General features: G+C 36.9%; 1 protein-coding gene across 11 annotated transcripts in view; it reads left to right on the top strand.

The window, feature by feature from the left end:
- Positions 1–21,204, top strand: part of LOC138701991 (nose resistant to fluoxetine protein 6-like) — a 1,327,025-nt gene that overhangs the window by 802,140 nt on the left and 503,681 nt on the right. For 6 of the 11 annotated variants that reach the window (XM_069829501.1, XM_069829457.1, XM_069829474.1 and 3 more), the window contains one exon: positions 6,157–6,310. The exons of the other annotated variants lie outside the window; for them this stretch is intronic. The gene's annotated coding sequence lies outside the window, so the exon portion shown is untranslated. The remainder of the gene's footprint in view (positions 1–6,156; positions 6,311–21,204) is intronic. 11 annotated transcript variants of the gene reach the window in all.

Raw genomic sequence — 21,204 nt, 5'->3', positions numbered from 1 at the left:
TAATCCAGAATCCTAACTGCCCACTCTGCAACCAGAACATCGTCATGGACTCCGACCATTTAATGGATTGTCCCAGTCTGTCCTCCACAACACTGATAGAGAAGTATTGGGAAGCAAGAGAGAAGATGATGGCCATCCAAATTCCATCATTCTTGCTGAGATGAACTATTTTTTGTACTCTTCTCACTGTTTATTTGTTTACTTATCTCACGCTATTGCATGTTGCCATTATCACGGCTAAAGATAAATTCTACAGCCCTGCATTAAATAAATAAATATAATAAAAATATGCATTTATGACGAGAACCTCAAAATAAGCAATATAAACGTAATTTTATTTGAACCTGTAGGACATGATGAACAAGTATATACAAAGTTTTTAGATATTGCCTACATATGCGCACTCAAAAATACGCATTTGCATAACTTCCACAGTCTACTTATAATATGGAAGCCGAGATCTGCTCTGCTAGTTTGGCATTGTCGAGTTCAATTTATGGTCATGTCGCATCTGTCAGATGAAATTTATTATCCTATGATAGGATGATATATGTGGACGATAATTATGAAAGTTCAGTTTTGACGGGGACGAGAAACTTCTGGTGAATTTTGCCCTCACTTATGTGAGAGAGCCTACTTTTCAACGACCACAGACCTCTCTGATAGCCATAACAATATTGTCACAAATTCATGAATTGAGAGGTTCTTCCGACCTGGTCTTGTGATATTAACGTCTCGTTCCATCCTTTTCTAAGCCATCTTAGACCTCTTTACGTATTTAGTAGAAAAGTATAGGTCGTTAAGCTTTATTACTGACTTCTTACTTCGTATATAGAGTACAGGAAAATAACTCTCTGTGCATTGCACTTACTCTCATGCTTGGGAAGCCATTTAAGTTTCTTGTAAATTAAAAAAAAATAATGTGCTACACGTGACATGTTATTTTCTTATTTTTTTTTTTTCATTATCGGTGGTCTTGTAGTTACTGCACATATCTTTATTATAATTTTTCTTACAATAATACTTACTTACTTACAAATAGCTTTTAAGGAACCCGCAGGTTCATTGCCGCCTTCACATAAGCCCGCCATCGGTCCCTATCCTTTGCAAGATTAATCCAGTCTCTGTCATCATATCCCACCTTCATCAAATCCATTTTAATATTATCCTCCCATCTACGTCTCGGCCATCCCAAAGGTCTTTTTCTCTCCGGTCTCCCAACTAACACTCTATATGCATTTCTGGATTCATCCATACGTGCTACATGCCCTGCTCATCTCAAAAGTATCGATTTAATGTTCCTAATTATGCCAGGTGAAGAATACAATGTGTGCAATTCCGCGTTGTGTAACTTCATCCATTCTCCTATAACTTCATCCCTCTTAGCTCCAAATATTTTCCTAAGAACACTATTCTCAAATACCCTTAATCTCTGTTCCTCTCTCAAAGTTAGAGTCCAAGTTTCACAACCATACAGAGTAACCGGTAATATAACTTTTTATAAATTCTAACCTTCAGATTTTTTGACAGCAGACTAGATTACAAAAGCTTCTCAACCGAATAATAACACGCATTTCCCATATTTATTCTGCGTTTAATTTCCTCCCGAGTGTTATTTATATTTGTTACTGTTGCTCTAAGATATTTGAATTGTTCCACCTCTTCGAAGGATAAATGTCCAATTTTTATGTTTCCATTTCATAACATATTCTGATCACGAGACATAATCATATACTTGATCTTTTCGGGATTTACTTTTGAACCTATCGCTTTACTTGCTTCAAGAAAAATTTCCGTGTTTTTCGTAATCATTTGTGGATTTTCTTCTAACATATTCATGTCATCCTTTGCCTGTTTCCTTCTTTCTACTACCATGCAACAATCTTCTTCACACGTTCCTTACAGTAATACCAATTTTAATTGATGTTTCGATAATTGATTAGTCTCATTAATACAGCAGCTCCTGATATAGGATTTCCACCAATAAATAATAAAGATTTGGTTATTACTTCCTTGACTAACAATTTTATTGACGTGAAGTATAGCCGCTTGATCCGAGATTCAAGAGTTCAAATCTTGACGATGATGGATTTTAAAGGGCGATAAAAATCTTGGCATTGATGTAAGGATGAACGCATAGATTGAAAAAAGGACTGATAAAAGACTCAGGGCAAAATTAGTCATATCCGCCTTCCCCCTCAATAAAGTATCATTAAATGAAATACTACGCCACCCCCACCGCCACCGCCACCACCACCGCCACCACCACCTTCCACACTTGATCGTCACAAATAAGATCTGCCTTTGATGCTTTTGGGGACAGGCGATTGCGGCCCGCGATCAGTTTCGTACGTCAGTTACATCCCTATATTTTTTGGTCATAAGTCAGTTGCATCCATTCCCATTTTATAAACTTAGCTGGTACTGGCTGTAACATCACCAATTTAAACGTTGGAGGTAGGTTAAAAATGTTGTTTGTGGCATCTTCATACAATGTTGGTAGTGTCTAATGCCTACCCACTTCACTTTGCGTGATTCAGGTTCCGCATACTGCGGATAGATGGCAGGACTGTGACCCATTTTCAAATTGCACACCACTTCGGCGGGCTACGTTATGCATGATGTGAAGAGTTATGCTGTGTACTAGGATGAGTATATGCTAAGTGTTCGTGTTAAGTGTAGTGTAGGGAATGGGTGAGGATAATGATGGTGAGGAAGGGAGAAGGGGAAACCCGGTGCCGGCACGTAGCCTACTTTTGTCGAATAGCACCAAGGGGGCCGTCAGGCTTAACGTTCCCATCCGACGAACGAATCAGTATCAGCAATGACATATGCCTTCCCTTCATATGCACTGGGGAGAGATTTGGGATTTAACCTCACCATACAATGTTGGTAGTGTCATTTTTCATCATAAATGTATTAAAGTTCATAAATTGCATTTTCACCATAAAATTACAAACGTACCTTATTGGTTGCAACCTAAATGACAGATTCCGGATGAAATCCAATCTTGTTATATGACCTTGGTGCAAATCAGCCATGTTTTTACGAATAAAAACTTCTTTCTCCCTCCTTGCCTGTTTAAATGGCAGAGCTTTATCAGTACGTAGTTTTAAGTTTGTTCCGCTTTGTATTTCTTTCAAAACTTCTATATAATGGTAAATGTTTGGGTGAGCAGTATAAAATAGACTATTAAGTTCTGAATGAAATGACTCACAGCCATTAGTCATTCTCATTGTTGCTGCAAATTCTTCCCATACTGCTGATTAACACTTGGCCTGGTTTGTTGTGGTTGTGTTGTTGTGTTTCATTTTTAACATTTAACTTTATGAAACATTTACAAAATTTCATGCAGCATGCCCAACGCGAAATATTGTTCTGTAGATCCTTGTGATGTCTAAATTTGAACCCATCGATCAGAATTAAAGGCTTCCCCTTCTCGCTTGTCATTGACTCTATGGCTTGTGCATAACTGATAACGTGATAACCAGACAGCGGAAAAAAAGTCATTCGGACGTGAAGGTAACTACAACGCGAGTAGTTTGTCTCGTCAGAGGGTTGTTTACGTAAGCACAGTAGGTACACTAGAGTCGCGTGCAGGTATAGTCCGGGGGAAATGTAAATTGACACACGGAATAATCATTGAATATTGGTTGTACGTTGATATAACTATTGTAATGGCATATTTTGTGTACTTTTCTATAAACCCTTTAAAGTGAGGATTGTTCAACGTTTTGAATAGAATATTGGAACTTATCATTCGACACATATCCTGGCAAGTCACATTTCATATTTGAGGCGGAATTTGAACTTTTTTTTATATTTATTTAATAATAACATATACATAAAAACTTTACATTAAAGTACCCCGAAAGAGCAAAGCTCGTGTTCGGGGACAGTTCCGTTACATAAATATACATACTTTGTAGACTTAAGAAACAAAGGTCACATAAATATGATAATAAAGTTAGTAATAATAATACTAGTAATAACTGAGTGAAAAAAGAGCCGATGTTTAGATTGCTGGATTAATATTAAATTATTAACCCTTATTTTCTTCTGACATACGAGCAACATTTTTCAAGTATTTCTGTGTTTACAGTGATGTTCTATCGATTGTTTTGTTATCTTTTTTAATGCACACATACATAACAGACACTCAATTGTTTCACCAGTATCACTACTAAAAATGTGGACACCATATTCTTGTACTAAAGAATACACCCTATGTTTTTTAACATATGTCTTCGGCATTATGATCACTTCACTGAACACAAGTGAAGAATATGTTTACGTATCTCAATGTTCTCTGTTCACGTACGGACGAGGACTGACTGAGAACGCAGAGCGGCAGTTGTTTCGGTGTTCGCGTGGTGCTCTCTGCGGACGGTACCGTGTTGTAGCTCCTACTTGAGAAGCGTGCACATCTCATGCCATAGTCTATGCGTACAATACTTGTAAACCGTAAACATGACTTTTATTTAACTTTTTTTCCGCTGTCTAGTGATAACTCTTACGTGTTTCAAAATTACTTGTTCTTACCTCTTTTATTATCTCACGAATTTGGTATAACATTTATATAATATTAAAAAATACTGATCTTACCTTGTGAGTACATTCTTTCCCTGGTGATATTTTAGGGCTAACTTGGGCAGTTAACGCCAGGTGGCTAATAACGCCATTTCATTTCTTTAAGCCAAATTTTTGAAACATCATAAGTTGTTACAATACCACTTGAATATATTGTATCCCAGACCTTCCACAGTGAAAAACATGCCTTTGGAGGAAACGGCTTGTATTGTACGTTCCCAGCCATACAAATTCCACAGTGCGCTGTCAGCAGCGTTGCCAACTCTGAGGCTTGATTGCATCGCAAAATTAGTTCCAAATTATCGTACTTTTGATTAGAGGATCGTACACATCATGGAAAATATGCCAATTTTGATTATTTTACAGTTTTTTATCTAGCGACATTTTTATTCTTGCAAGGAAATAATTGTTAAAAATTAAATATCAGGGTACAAAATGATTTTTAAACACTTTGTTTTCTCCTTACCTTGGGAGTATCCTCAGAGGGATCAACAACAGCAGGAACAGAAGAGCCGGAACCTACATCTAGCCCTTTTACAGTTTCTTTAATCAAAGCAGAACCAAGCTTTATTTAGGAATTGTTTACCATAATTTTCTACAATTTTTCTTCCGTCCTGTATATTTAAGTACACTGGATGTAGATTTTTGGGAGTAGGACCTACTAGGACCACTGTCACTATCTTCTGATTCCATTGCGACTATTTCACGTCAGAAACTATCACAATGACACCTGATTTCTTACTGCTCGTGCACTACCACGAAACACGACTGAAACAAGCAAGTACTGTAACAGTATGCACAAAATGGGCCCATATTTTGAGTATGTTTTTTTTTTTTTTCCTTTTTCTGTTATGGGATTCTTAAAACATTATAATCAACTTATTAGTTATTACATGCTTATGTGAGGGGCTCACAACCGGAGTGGACCAAGTCATTCTGGAATAATTTTGAGAAATTAAGTCTTAAAGTTCCTGGCTCATGCTTAGCAACCTTCACCTTCCATAGGAAATTCTGCCCTCTGTGGAGTAACAAATGAGTTATGGACTTGGTTTCTTACGGAAATGAATAAATCTAAGATTTCTTCATCCGAGATTGTATTAATCCACAAACTGATCACTGGTGGACTTGGTGCAATTTGGTTGTGAACCCAACATTGTGGAAACAGTAATTATATTTAGACTATTGTGAGGATTGGAGAGATCATTTCTTTGAGATATTTGGAAATAAACAAAGGAATAGTTGTCAGTATCGTTTTTTAATAGCCACAAGTAATGGACATTACGTGATTTCTTGTCGCTATAATAATGTTTACCAAAATCGAGCGCTACAACTATTGTACAGTCAACTATCGCAAAACATATTTTTATAACATTGCTCGCCTATGTCTCCAGGTTCAGGCAACATAACAGCTTAAGTGCCGTGCTGTATAACTACTTTAAGTGTATAAGTGAAATATACCCATAATACTGCAGAAATGTACAGTATATATACAATTTCAAATGTCGTTGATTGCAATAAATGTTTAAAACCTTCTCTTTTTTAATGTTTTACTCTCTTTGTCGACAGGATCGTAGATCACACATTTTGCGTACTATCCGCGGGTTGGATCGTACATCATATCAAATTATCGCATTTGTACGATCCAGATCGTATGGTTGGCAACACTGGCCGTCAGCGACAATCTCAGTATTCTGAAGTGAAATTTTCAGCGCTAGTCTTGGTGAGTAATATGACGAAATTAATCATACTGTAATTAGTCTCATTAGATCGGTAATTCAATGCTTTATAGTAATCTCGTGTAATTAACTAGCTTGATATACTTCCTAAGCTATAGTAAATAATATCAATGAAACATGTCACTTCGGATATGAACACCAATCAAGTTTAGGAAAATAACGCAAGTTTTATACATTGCAATCTGGATGCTGTCCGAGATCCATTTAGGCTGCAATTAAACAACAATTAATTTGTATAAGCAAGTGATTGCATGTATTATATATGTTACATTTTTATAAAAATGTGTATTGTAATAAATTTAAATATAATAATAATAATAATAATAATAATAATAATAATAATAATAATAATAATCGATGGAACTGGACCCCTAACTTCTACAAGAAGAGTAATAAACACCAGAAAAATTAGGACAGTATTACGCGAACGAGAATATAACGCATGGTGCAACTTACCTCAAAAGGGAAAGGGCATTATTCTGTACAGTGAATTCACTCCCTCTAACAAATGGATAACTAAGCCCGATGGAATGACTAGCGGTGAATGGAAGGAGGCTATAAAAATGACTGCCAACGTAAGTGCTGTAAGAGCCATACCGGTAGGTCTCAGGACAATCACTGCAGGCGATACTTCAGTGAGATAGAAACCCTTGGACATGTCCTGGGAGCCTGCCCTTATGGTGAAACATTGCATATACATAGGCATTATGCAATTAGAACTAAATTGGCCGATGCCCTTAGAAAACTAAAATACACCGTCTATGAAGAAGTCCACGGAACTTCCGACAATGGCAGTAACAGACGCATTGACATAATCGCCATTAGCGAAACCCTGTCTCAGAGTATGATCATTGAACCCACCGTCAGGTTTGAAACATATAAAGGACAGCCTGAAGACGTACACACGAGGAGAAACGAGCAATCTACGTTCCAACCACCCCGTATTATAAAGATAGATACCAACTTCACCATATCAGCGTCACAGGATTGATGTTTGGAGCAAGAGGAAGGATACCTAACTTCTCTTCTCAATTCTGTAAGACCCTAGGACTGCACAAATGTTTTCTAAATGAACTGGCCCTCCTCATAATTAGAGTGTCAGCCAAACTCTTACGGAAACACCTATATGGACTCTAATTCAGTATACTGAAAAAACTGATGCGCCATTATCATTTTTCTTCTTGTTAGCTTATTCTGTTAACTGCTATTGTTTACTTGTTTGTCATTTTTCTCATTCTGTTATTTTTCATCATCTATTTGTTCTTTTTTGTTTTATTTATTTATTTATTTATTTATTTATTTATATTTTACTGTCCGACACCATAGCTGTGTGATTGATGGTATCATGCACTGGACTAACGAGTTCGAGTCCTCACGATAGAAGACATTTTCTTGAGTTCCGACCACTCACCATCGAAATTTGGAGAGTTAAACCCTGAGAGGATAAAAAGAAAGGAGCGAGTAATCCAGGCAAATATGCTTCAAATCGGTGTGACGGATATGACGTCAAACTACACCTTTTACATCCCATAATCCACCGCAAAATACCGCCAATTGTCAAATATTAAATTGCTACTATCGGTTTCAGTCATACGTAGACTGTTTAAAATGGATGTGGAGGTAACAGGAGTATTTTAGCAGATTATTATATCAAAGTACATTTCACTGTATATTTATTAAAAGCGTTATGGTTGTGACATAGACTGAACACTTCATTTCCACATTCTTTCTCTTATCAAGAAGGATGTTGGCATTACTTCATATGTTAAAACATAGGGGACACATCAACGGATATATTCTACAGTTGAGCCGAACAGAACATTAGCTTACTTATTAAAAAAAATAACACCTGCTGACTTGACTACACTTTTGAAATATTCACAATAACACAATTTGTAATCGTAATAATATGAACAAAACAGCTGATAAACACACCGGAAAAAGAGATGAACTGTGGGTAATTTGACGGCCATACTAGTACATCTTTTTGGTTCCACCGTTTCAAGCTTATGGCCTGGGGTTGGTTAAACCAGTCATAAGGGCTGGGAGAGAGAGATCATCTGCTTACCACTCGTTGCCTCCATACTGGTTAGTTGATCGTTCGTCTCTGCTGAGTCATGTAAACGTGAGATCAGCAGTCTGTTAGTCGGCCTGAGTCATCCATGGATTGTCGCGTCACTGGTAATTATGATATATATCCGTGTCCATGAATAATCTTTACAACTTCAGATGTAAATAACTAAATAACGAAACGAGGTATCTCAGTTCTACTTTCATCATGCGAAAGAGAATCTCTCAAAGTTTTGTTTTTACCACCTCAATGCACTTCTATGTGTGCCCCCCTTGTCGCCCTTGGGATATCAAGGCGATAATCGATTTCCTGCCATGTCCGCTGTAGTACCTCCACAGTAACTGATGTGATGGCGTCTGGAATTCTTTGTCGTAGGACTTGAATATTGGGAACTGGCGTCTGGTACACAATATCCTTTGAATAACTCCACAAAAAGAAATCCCCCCCCGGTCGGAGCAAGTTATCTGGTTTTCCTTCAACCCAATACGAGCAAATGCTGGGTAACTTTCGGTGTTGGACCCCGGACTCATTTCACCGGCATTATCACCTTCATATCATTCAGACGCTAAATAACCTAGATGTTGATACAGCGTCGTAAAATAATCCAATAAAAAGAAATCCAAGGGGGTTATTTCGGGTGATCGTGGTGGCCAAGGGAGTGGATCATCCCTCCCAATCCAAACCTGTCGGATTTGGGGTGTGCAAAGCCTCGCGAGATTCGAGAAATCAATCGTCATAGTTCAAAGGTTAATGTGTGGTGCTGTCTTATGCACAATAAAATCATTGGCCCCTTTTTTCTTCGCAGAAGAGACTGTTAACACCAATATTTATCTGGATATGCTAGAGAAATTTGTTTTCCCGCAACTAGAGCATCTCCAACCAGGTGTCTTTTTCCAACAGGATGGTGCACCACCGCACTGGGCTCTGGAGGTATGCATATCCTTAGTTAACCATTTTCCTAGGAGATGGATTGGAAGGGATGGCCCACTCCCTTGGCCACCACGATCATCCGACATAACCCCCTTGGATTTATTTTTGTGGGGTTATACAAAGGATATTGTGTACCAGACGCCAGTTCCCAATATTCAAGTCCTACGACAAAGAATTCAAGACGCCATCGCATCAGTTACTGTGGAGGTACTACAGCTGACATGGCAGGAAATCGATTATCGCCTTGATATATTAAGGGCGACAAGGGGGGCACACGTAGAAGTGCATTGAGGTGGTAAAAACAAAACTTTGAGAGATTCTCTTTCACATGAAAAAAAAAAACAACTGAGATACCTCATTTCATTATTTAGTTATTTACATTTGAAGTTGTAAAGATAATTTATGGACACGGTATATGCATATATATTAATTAACCAATAATATTTTGGCTTATATTTTCCCTTAATTTTAACCAATACAATTGCGATGACTTACCATGTGGTGAGAAATTTTTAAAACAACTTAGGATAAACATAAGAGAGGTCATATCCAGTCTCAGCACCTATGATTTGCTATCGGTAATCGATCTCAGGATCTCTGGATTTATAGCTAGGAATGCTACCGCTTAAACCACAGAAGAGAGGCATATTGATTCATTTTTTATAAATTTATTAGATACCTCGTTTTGATCGGCTATAGGAACAGACAGCGCAGCGGTGCAGTTTTTACTTTATTTGAAACCAAAGGAATGTAATTACCTTTCTGCACTGTGTTATTTAATCCAATCTTTAATTCACTTGAACGTCGCCTGGTTCTATATTGACACTTGTGGGCAGGTCCAATGTAATGGGGATAGAAGCAAACAATGCCCCCTCCTCTCTGATCAGGTATGCAAATGGATATACAATTCCAGTATTGGTAAAATATCCCCTATCGCAAATCCTATGCTTCAGTTTTACTATAAACCAGGTGAGCAAAATGGGATTGAATGCGAAGTTTGCAATCTGTATGGATAATTGGATAACACAGGTTAGCCCACCTGCTCCTGCGATGGCGTTCGACTTCGTTTTCTATCATAACTACAGCCATCTTAATTGTTATTACAGCCTCCCCTGCTAATGCGAGTGCCAGACAAGTATTTCCAATTAACTAAATGGCTCTGCAAACTTATACTTTATTCCTTTTTTTACAAAAAAAAAATTAATGTACCAATGTCGACCCATCATAAAGGAGTACGTGCATTTAACGAATTATTAGTTAATAAACATTAGAAACTTACAATATTTATGTTTTGATTTTGACCCAGTCGTATCCCAGTTAAGCAATGTCCCTTGAAAAACATAGATAAACTTTCGATTGAAATGCAAAATATTTTAATGCGTACAAAAGTCGTACTAGATTTGGTAATTTAACCAAAACATTTCTTTTACAATAATGAATATCCTCGAAAGATAAATACACAAATTAAAAATCTAAACACAAATAATATCATAAATGAAAATGAAGGAATGAATATTTAAATGTAGAGAGAGAGATGAATAAATTTGAACAAATAGAAAATAAGTAAATAAATGGTAAATGAATAAATAAATAGACCAACAAATAAATAATAAATAGATAGATAAATAAATAAAAAGATAGCCAAATAGGTAACTAAGTAGATAAATAAATAAATAAATAAATAAATAAATAAATAAATAAATAAACGCAATTTGTGTTATTGTTTTGCGTTATTTTTTACGTATATAATATTTTACAGATGCAGAAATATATGAGCCGTTCAGAGCAAAAGTGGTGTAAGTCAAAATTGAGTAATGAGGTTTAAATTAAAAATTCTGTAAAATACAGTGCAAAGTAGCAATTAATATGGTCTTCTTGCTATTCTCTGTCTACTAATAGTTTAAATAAAATGAATATTAATTGCTACTTTACGCTGTATTTTACAGAATGTTTACTTTAACCCTCATTACTCATTTTTTACTTACACCACTCTTGCTCTGAACGGCTCATATTAAGGATGTGTTCTGTACCTTTAATTTTCGTTGGAGATCGATATCAGTGCTTTGTTTCCTTTGATGAAATAAATAAATAAATAAATAAATAAATAAATAAATAAATAAAGGAATGAATAAATAAAGGAATGAATAAATAAAGGAATGAATAAATGTATAAATAAATAAATGAATAAATATATAAATAAATAAACGCAATTTATGTCACTGTTTTACGTTATTTTTTACGTATATAATATTTTACAGATGCAGAAATATATTAAGGATGTGTTCTGTACCTTTAATTTTCGTTGGAGATCGATATCAGTGCTTTGTTTCCTTTGATATAAAGTTATGATATATGAGTGGATATTGAGAACTAGTGGAACTATTTTAAAGTTTGTCCTTTCGTAATCCATGGTTTTAACATGTCAGGCTTAGAAAATTCGTTTACTTACTTTTGGCTTTTAGAGAACCCGGAGCTTCATTGTTGCCCTCACATAAGCTTGCCATCGGTCCCTACCTTGAGCAAGATCAATCCAGTCCCACCATCGTATCCCATCCCACTCAAATCTGTTTTAATATTATCCTCTCGGCATCTCCAAAGGTCTTCCAACTAACACACTATATGCATTTCTGGATTCACTCATATGTGCTACATGCTCTGCCCATCTCAAACATCTGGATCCAGTGTTCTAAATTATGTTAAGTGAAGAATACAGCTCATGCATTTTGTCAAGACACTCCTACCACTCGTCCTACAGAGCTGCGCACGAGATGGGATAAATCTACTTACGAATTATAGGGGAATGGATTACTCTTTGCCTTGAACTCGGTAGACACACCGCCGACCTTCCCTTCTACTCCTACCTCCTCCACGGAAACGTTGTTCCCGTACTGCACATTACGAGTGTCTTGACAAAATGCATAAGCTGTATAATGCATGCATTTCTGCTTTGTGCAACTTTCTCCATTCCCCTGTAACTCCATCTTAGCCCCAAATATTTTCCTAAGCACCTTATTCTCGAACATTCTTAACCTCTGTTCCTCTCTCGAAGTGAGAGTCCATGTCTCACAGCCACACAGAATAACCGGTTTTATAAACTTAAAAAAAAATAAAATAGTTTGCACGATCAGAAAATTATAGCCCAGGTATCTTTGAACGCCAGTACACTCTAGATCAGGCCTGCACAAACAGCGCTCCTTTGGAGCGGAAGAGCGGTGTCTACCGCTCGCCGAAACGGAGAGGAAGATACGTCAGAATGACATAGACATGATATAGGTAGAGGAGAGGGAAACGATGACTCATTTATCTAGCGGAGTGCAGTGTATAGGCCTATTCTCAGTAACTGTTTCACGTTGCTTATCTACTGCTACAGTACAGTATGGAGGAATCTAAAAGACGGAACATAACATTTAACATTTAACGATTTACAGCTCGAACTTGTTGATTTTCAGTGTGACCTAAGGGCTAAAGATCGTTTGAATTATACTACTAGCCTGGTTGAGTTTTACAAGACTAAACATTAGCAATAATATCCACGACTACACAGGCTGGCTGTGAAAATGATTGCTATGTTTGGCTCAACATTTATATTTGTGAGCAATTGTTTCCTATAATCAACTTTAATAAAGGCAGACATCGAACATCTGTAACTGATGTTTCATTACGATCAGTAGGCTACTGTTCCTTTCAGCTGCCAACAGCATAAAACCTCATTTTCATGTACTGATAAATAAAAATATAAAAAAAAAATGATGTTGTACATTTAAGTAGCTATAGAATTTCTATTATTTCTGTAAAATAAATATTTATTTATTTATTAATAATAGTCCAAGATAGTTTTGTAAACACTGAACGGGAATTCATTTCATGAACACCTTGTGTACATTTTGTACGAGATCACCCCTTCTTCCAGTCCACCCTTATACAGAGCGCAGCTAATACCTGCATTCCGCTCATGAGCTGTGAGCCGGCTCGGAGAGGCCTGCTCTAAATCATATATACCCAGATAGCTCGGCGTTACAGGCTTTGACGATATTTGTCAGGTTTACTATGCTGCCATCTAGTTGTTACATAAAGAGTCACGTCATAATTCTCATTTGAATTTCATTAGCGACTGTACTGCCATCTCGTGTTCGTTTACGGCGGACGGGTGGTGATCCTGGCGGTTGTTCTCTTCAAAGTGCTGCCGATTTTAACATAGGGATGAGCTATCTGTTACATATATGATCTAGGAGTACACAAATGAATCGGGGAGTAAAATCAGTATTTATAAATTAATCTTCAAACGTAACCCAAGGGCGTTCGACGAACTGGGAGTGTTACCGGCTTAAAATCGCTGCAGTACCGTCGGAAATGACCAGAAGAGTAGTGCGGAACTTTCGGTGAGATTTTAGATGTATATGAGAAAGGAAGGTTGACATTTTGCCGATATAATTTTTTTAACAAGTTATAAGAAGGTTACTTACACATGAAGAGTCCACTGCAAGAATGATGGATGTCACTTTCTTGTCGAAAATGAACCAAGACTGTCAATGCATAGCTTAAGACATACAGAATGTACATAGAGAGTTATATGGCAGTAATGATCGGAAAATCACAGTTAAGCTTTGAGCGCTAAGCATTTCAAACTTTCAATTGCTTCTCCTGAAAAATGTATTCCAAATGACATCCATCATTCTTGCAGTGGACTCTTCAAATGGCTCCGAAGGTTCATTGCCGCTCTCACATAAGCCCGCCATCTGTCCCTAACCTGAGCAAGCTTAATCCAGTCCCTATCATCATAGCCCAACTCCCTCAAATCCATTTGAATAATATCCTCCCATCTACGTCTCGGCCTTCTCAAAGATTTCTTTTTCCTCAGGTTATAAGAAGGTTGTCAAGTAATATTTTGAAAATGGCAGATATTGTTCTATCTTATTCTAGGCCCTATAATAAAAGTTTGAATAGGTTATAGATGCCTCGCGTTTCAAATTGACTAGTTATTTCTACCGTACTTTATATAACAGTTAACCCTTAAATTGACAAAGTATCTTATAGGAAACAACAGGTTAATAGGCTATATGCTGTAATTTTAATAGAACAATAGAAAAAAAATTGTAGGAAAATTAAAATTTCACAGTACTACTAAGATTTATTTCAAATCATCCGTCCTCAAGTGAGGTTGACCACTGGGATCCGGAATTAACAAACATAAATAAAATATAAAGGGAAATGAAACAAGCAAAATAATGATTCGATTTGTACATTAAAACAAAGATTTACGTGTTAACATATAGATGATAGTGTAGAATTTGAAGAGAGGCCTTCAGAATTTCCATTACGATCTTCTGAACCTCATAAAAGGGAATATTGTACAACATATAAAATAAGGACATTGCGATAGTTGTTTTCTTTACAGTCCGACACGGTTTAATAAACTAGTGTGAGAAATGAAGTTTTGTCAATTAAGGGTTAAAGTTAAAGAAATGTAAATTTGCGTTTAGTGATTTTCAGTTATTATGATATGTGAAAATATTAGGATAAGTACAAAGAAATAAAAGACCTACAGTACACCACCAGGAAGTAGGTTTAAATGCAAATGGCTTTAAAATTATATTCCCGCAAGTAATTCCCTCTGTGACCGAACTAAGGATCGGCCTACTGAAGTCATCTGTCTGCGTGGTTTTGCGGATTTCTGTCCATACTCCAAAGTTGAAAACAACTGAGTACGTAATCCTTGGCCAATAGTTTAAGGCCATGGGCGAGGAAGACAGTTGAAGCGTGAATATGTTTACTGAAGTCCTACAACTCGTGCACACAGTCTGTGCAGATCTCGTGGGGCTGTGCGGAGGGATATGATATATAGGTATATTTAACTGAATATTTTGTTGTAGAAAATTACTCCATTAAATAACTAGTTGTATGAGGTTTTCTAAATCATGTATTTCATTCATCCGTTAGTTTAGTTCAATCTGTAATATTTCCGACTACAAATCAAGTGGAACCAATTTGATTCTCAGGAAGGAATAATGTCTGAATGGCCGTCTCTTGTCTTGTGTTGCTCTGAGTTGTGTTAAGTAGTGACCATGCGCCTTGGTGACCACGTAAGAAGTTCCTCTACTTGTGAATACTTACTGTACAGTAGTACCCCTGATGCCAAGAAAAGATGTTTTTGACATAACATCTGTCTATCCAGCTGTCTGTCTTCCATCAATCTGTTTAAAACTGTTTTTCATACGCTGCTCGTAATAGGCAAATTTTGTTTATTTTCGTTACACAGAAATTGATTATTCTCTTAAGCATGATACATATCAAATCATTTTAAAAATGAGCTTTAATTAAAGAGATCGTAATGTTTATTTACTCAATATTATCTTGGCGATTTTCTTTTTCTAACAGAAAAAAGGAAAAAAACTGCCAATAAAAACCGTGTAGTCAGCATATCTCCATAAATTATGGTTTAGGGAAATTAATTATATCTCCAATAACAACTTTGAGGACTTAATTTATTTTGTAAAGGTAACGTAACCCTCTACGTTTAAGACAGACACCAAAAAGTGACAAAGCACGTCATAGCGTTAAGTTACGTTTTGTGTTGTGTACAAATTATCATGTATGCAATGGTGACATCCATCGACATTGTCATGAAAAATTATTGAAGGAACTTCTGGTTAGTCCATCAGTAAAGAATGTTATCGAAGTCCATGATCAATTGCCACTGGAACACTTGTAAGTGTATTTATTAACTTATAAACCATGTTGATTAATTTATTAAAAAAAATCTAATAGATAGGGGAAAGTAGTCTTCGATGAACCGTTGCTTTCAATGGACCGTTGCCATATTCTTGGTCATATTGACTGCGTATGCGTGAAACGTCACCTCAAGGTTCCCCCTCGTGTATGTCACTCCTGAGTTGTCTTAGGTGGCGGCAGCAAACACGTGGGCTGAACAAGAAGCCCAGATACGTTTTTGTTATTTTTACTAGAATTTTAAAGTAACTTTAAGTACAGAACAGATCGGTTTAATGACAGTAAGTTATGAAATGACATATATAGCTGGAAGCAGTGTTCTGTCTGCTTCCTTTTTAGTTTTATATTCATAAATTTTGTGTAACCTCTTCAGCGCTCTTGAAGTGTAATTAGAAAATTGCGAAGTCGCTATGGATGGACCAGTTGGAGTTCCCATGAATGGACTGCATTTTAAAATGGATCATTCATGGAAACCAATTCCCTTCAGGAATCGACCAAAATCAAGACTTCTGGTTTTGTTTCGTGTATGAAAAAACCATCGAGGAAAATATGATTCAGTGTATGTTTTGCAAGAAATGGGTACATGAAACTTGTGCAAATGTTAGGTGGAGTTAAAAGAAAAACTTCGTGTGACATGTGTGTCTTGAAAAGGAAGACTGTTTTATCTACAGTATAAGAATAATCTCAGACTCCAGAAAATAATTTCATATGTACAGTAGTGGCAAAAAAATAAACCGACCCGACCCTTGTAGCTGATATAAAAGAATCCTGTGGTGTATATTGTGGCAAACTGTGGTAATTTGAATATGGATACTGAAGCCAGAGGTATGTACTGCTATTTAATGAAAAATACGCAGTTATCGTTGCCGAATAGAGGTAGAAATATAGGCTAAAATTGATGCCAGATGAAAATAAGACTCTCAAAATTTTTTGTCTGTAAGTTTGAGGCACTGGAGGAAACAAAAGACGGTAAGAATCGAACAAATGCAATAAATTTCATTATTATAATTAATTATACAAGATGGATGTGTTTTGTGACTAGAAAAATTTGAATCTGTGACTTTGAAATCAGCTGCAAGAGTCGGTCCGGTTTTTTTTTTGCCACTACTGTACAACCACATCATTATTTGCTATCATGTAATTTAAAGTTGTATGCTAACATTTTTAACTACTCTATCAGCTAATTTGAAATAGCATAAACTTTAAAACATTGAAATGACAAGGACTGTGTTTTTAATGATTTTCAGTTTCAAAATACTATTACAATTGGATTAAAAGTAACTTCAATATCCATTAATCGAATCTATGTTTATTCATTGTTATGATTTGTCATTTGTTGACATTATTTTGAGATTTTTTTTTTTTTAATTTTTCTTTTGGTCCATTCATGGGAATATGGTGGTCCATTCATAGAACACTGTCGCCTTCATTGAACCGATAACCGAATTTTAAGTGAGCTAATCTTTAAACAGATATAAGTAGGATGTATCCCTGGTACTTCCTTATTATAGTCCCGTCGCTCTAATTTCCGGCAGCCAATCACGTTGCAGGTTGGCTACATTTAAACGTGTGCGTCTTGTGATTCGCTGATGAAGATGTAAAGAATTTCCTAAGGCTGGATAAATACTTAATATATAATTGCCCGCCATTTGGGCTCTTTCGTTGGCGTTCGCAGAAAGCACACGAGGACGTTATTTGCTGCTCAGTTATTTGCTGAATTAGTGCGCGTTTTATTTATTATCATAGGAGCTACGACATGATAATGTTTAACGGTGTGGCAAATAGATCCCTCGACTGGTAGCTCGGCAACGAAAGAACAAAAATGGCGAACGATACTACTTACCTAGACTTTATAGAGCCTTGACTTCCTAAGACACGTAAGCAAAGAGGAGGAGTCACGCCGGGAATAACAGCGTCGCGACTTTAGTAATGTAATTGTTCAAGCCTATGAACGGAATTTTAAGGCATTGTGTTTGTTAGATAAAATAAGAAATAGCTGGTACATTGATGGGTACTTTCCCCTACATGAGAAGAGATCGTAAATTATTTTTATGCACTATTGCTAACCTCTGCACCGAAGAATTTTATTTTATTTTGTTCATTCATTTATTTTTCTCAGAAATTGATATATATATATATATATATATATATATATATATATATATATATATTGGCTGCGAAAAGACCATGGCTTTCGAACTAGATACTAAATAATATCTTCTTAAAATGTATACTCACCAAGTGTGCGTCGTTTCAGATGTTGCTTCTTGTTTCTGTGCGGCATAAAATTATAGAATCACATGATACAATTATACATATATTCTGCTTAAGAAGTACCGTCATGCAACAGAGGCTGGAATTGTTACGTATTACTATAGTTGGGTTACGACGGCGGCTCTTTTATCTGGGATTGTGACGAGCATGCTCAGTACAGTAAATCTGTGTAACGTACAGTCTATTACCCTCATAAGAGAATTACACTCTAAAACTGAATTACAGCCAGTGGTGATTGCAACGTGCGAAATCTGGCGTCTGTTAAATTCTATTAAAATTTAATCCACCCCGGATAATTTATGATATGACACACCGAGCTGACAGTCGCGTAAATTTTTCCAGCTCTTTCAAAGTGCCAGGTAAAGGAGTACTTGTCAGTAAAATATTTGGACTAGATGACTGTAGATGGCGCTTGTCATTTAAGTAACTCTTAAAATGCTAGAAGCACGTTCTCGTCGTCGTCGTCGTCGTCGTCGTCGTCATCATCATCATCATCATTGTATACTTTCCTTTCTCATCATTTGATCTTTTTTCTTTTCCAGTTCTATACATTTTACTCATTTACATCATTCCCTCCATCCTAGCTTGCTTTCCTTCTCATTTACCGACCTCTCAGCTACATTATCTTTTCCTCAGTTTTATTATCGCTCTTTATACTTGCATCATAATTGTCTTCCTTTATCTGTTATTTTTCTCTCGTATATTATCCCCTTTTCTATTCCTACCTTTTCTTTTTTCAATTTTTTCTCTCCTTCCTTTTCTTGTCTTCATCTTTCCTTCATTTTTTTCTCTTTTTTCTTTCCCTCCTTTTTCCTCTTTCTCGTCTTTTTCCCACCTTTCTCACGATTTCTTTTCTTTCTCTTCTTTTTCTCTTTCCCTCCTTATTTTCTTTTTTCGTCCTTTCTCCTTTCTCTCCCTCCTTTTTCATATTTCCCTCCTTTTTCTGTTTCCCTTCTGCTTTCCTCTTTTCCTCTGTTTTCCTCTTCCTCTCATTTTTCTCGTCTTTATCGTCTTCCTTTTTCTCATTTTTCCGGCTTTCCTTTTCCTCTTTGCTTCTTTCCATTTTCTCTTCCTCTCCCTTTTTCCCGTCTTGCTCAACTTTCTTTTCCTCACTTTTCTCTTTTTTTCATTCTTTCCTCCTTCCTTTTCCTCTTTTCTTCCTTTCTCTCATCTTCTTTATTTAGGCCTACTTATCTTTCACTGTTCTTTCCTTCCTTTCTTTCTTTCTTCTCCATTCCTTTCTCTAGTATTTCTCACCTTTTTTCTCAACTTGCTTTTTTTTTTGTTTCCGTACTTTCTTTTTATATTTCTACAGCATTTTCTTCTCTTTCTCACCTTTTTTATCTCAGCTTTTTCTCCTTCCCTTTTTTCTCTTTCTTTCATTCCTTTTTCTCGTCTTAACTTTCTTTTTTCTCATCTTTCTATCTTTCCTCTCTCCCTCCTTCATTTACCTTTTTTCACACCTTTATTCTCTTTTTCTCAGCTTTCTCTTTCTCATTTTTTCTCTTTAATATTTCCTGTCTTGTCAATATTTCAGAATCTGAGATATATTCATTTATTAGTTTTTTCTTAGTATTTATGTTCTTAGAGCAATCGAAATTTTATTCTTTTCAGTATTCTTATGATTTCATATTTTAAGTCTCGTTACATTTTTACATACGCCTAACTATAAGTTTATTCAGTCGACCTGGGTGGCGCGGTCGGTAGAATGCTAGCCTTCTGTACCTAGGTTTCGGGTTCGATCCCGGCCCAGGTCGATGGCATTTAAGTGTGCTTAAATGCGACAGGCTCATGTCAGTACATTTACTAACATGGAAATAACTCCTGCGAGACAAAATTCTGGCATACTGGCGACGCTCATATAACCTCGGCATAATTTTAATTTTAAAAGTTTATTAATCACTAATAAAAACGCACTTAAAGTTGGATAATCTTTAGACGAACGACTGTGAGTGCAAGTGGTCAAAGAAGGTGTGCATGTGTTCTTGGGATATATCTATTTCGCCTACTCTTTACATCTCACACCTACGTACATTCGTAACGGATGTCGTAAAATGCAACCTCTGATAAACTGTAATTATGCTCTTTGCTGCACTCTCCATTCCTCTTACAAGATATTTAAATAATTATATTTCTTGCCCCTCTCTCTGCGCTCTAAGTTTTAAAGCTAGTCAAGAAAATTTATCTTTTTATTCATACTTGGATGAATGAATGGATGGATGGGTGTGTGGGTGGGTGGATGGATAAATGGATGGATTAATGGATGGGTGTGTGGGTGGGTGGGTGGATGGGTGTATGGATAAATGGATGGATGGGTGTGTGGGTGGATTGATGCATGGATGGATGAGTGTGTGGGTGGATGGATGGATGGGTGTGTGGGTGGATGGATGGATGGATAGATGGATGGGTGGATGAATGGACGGGTGTGTGGGTGGATGGATGAATGGATGGATGGGTGTGTGGGTGGATGGATGAGTGTATGGGTGGATGGATGGATGGGTGTGTAAGTGGATGAATGGATTGATGGGTGTGTGGGAGGATGGGTGAATGGATAGATGGGTGTGTGAGTGGATGGATGAATGGATGGATGGGTGTGTGTGTGTGTGGGTGGTGAATGGGTGGGTGGATGGATGGATGGATGGGTGTGTGGGTGGATGGATGGGTGTGGGTGGATGGATGAATGAATGGATGGATGGGTGTGTGGGTGGATGGGTAGGTGTGTGGGTGGGTGGATGGATGGATGGGTGTGTAAGTGGATGAATGGATTGATGGGTGTGTGGGAGAATGGGTGAATGGATAGATGAGTGTGTGGGTGGATGGATGAATGGATGGATGGGTGTGTGTGTGTGTGTGGGTGGATGGATGGGTGTGTGGGTG

Source organism: Periplaneta americana, chromosome 1 (assembly GCF_040183065.1).
Source record: "Periplaneta americana isolate PAMFEO1 chromosome 1, P.americana_PAMFEO1_priV1, whole genome shotgun sequence".
Lineage (NCBI taxonomy): Eukaryota > Metazoa > Arthropoda > Insecta > Blattodea > Blattidae > Periplaneta > Periplaneta americana.
This window is presented reverse-complemented; position numbering and strand designations above follow the sequence as displayed.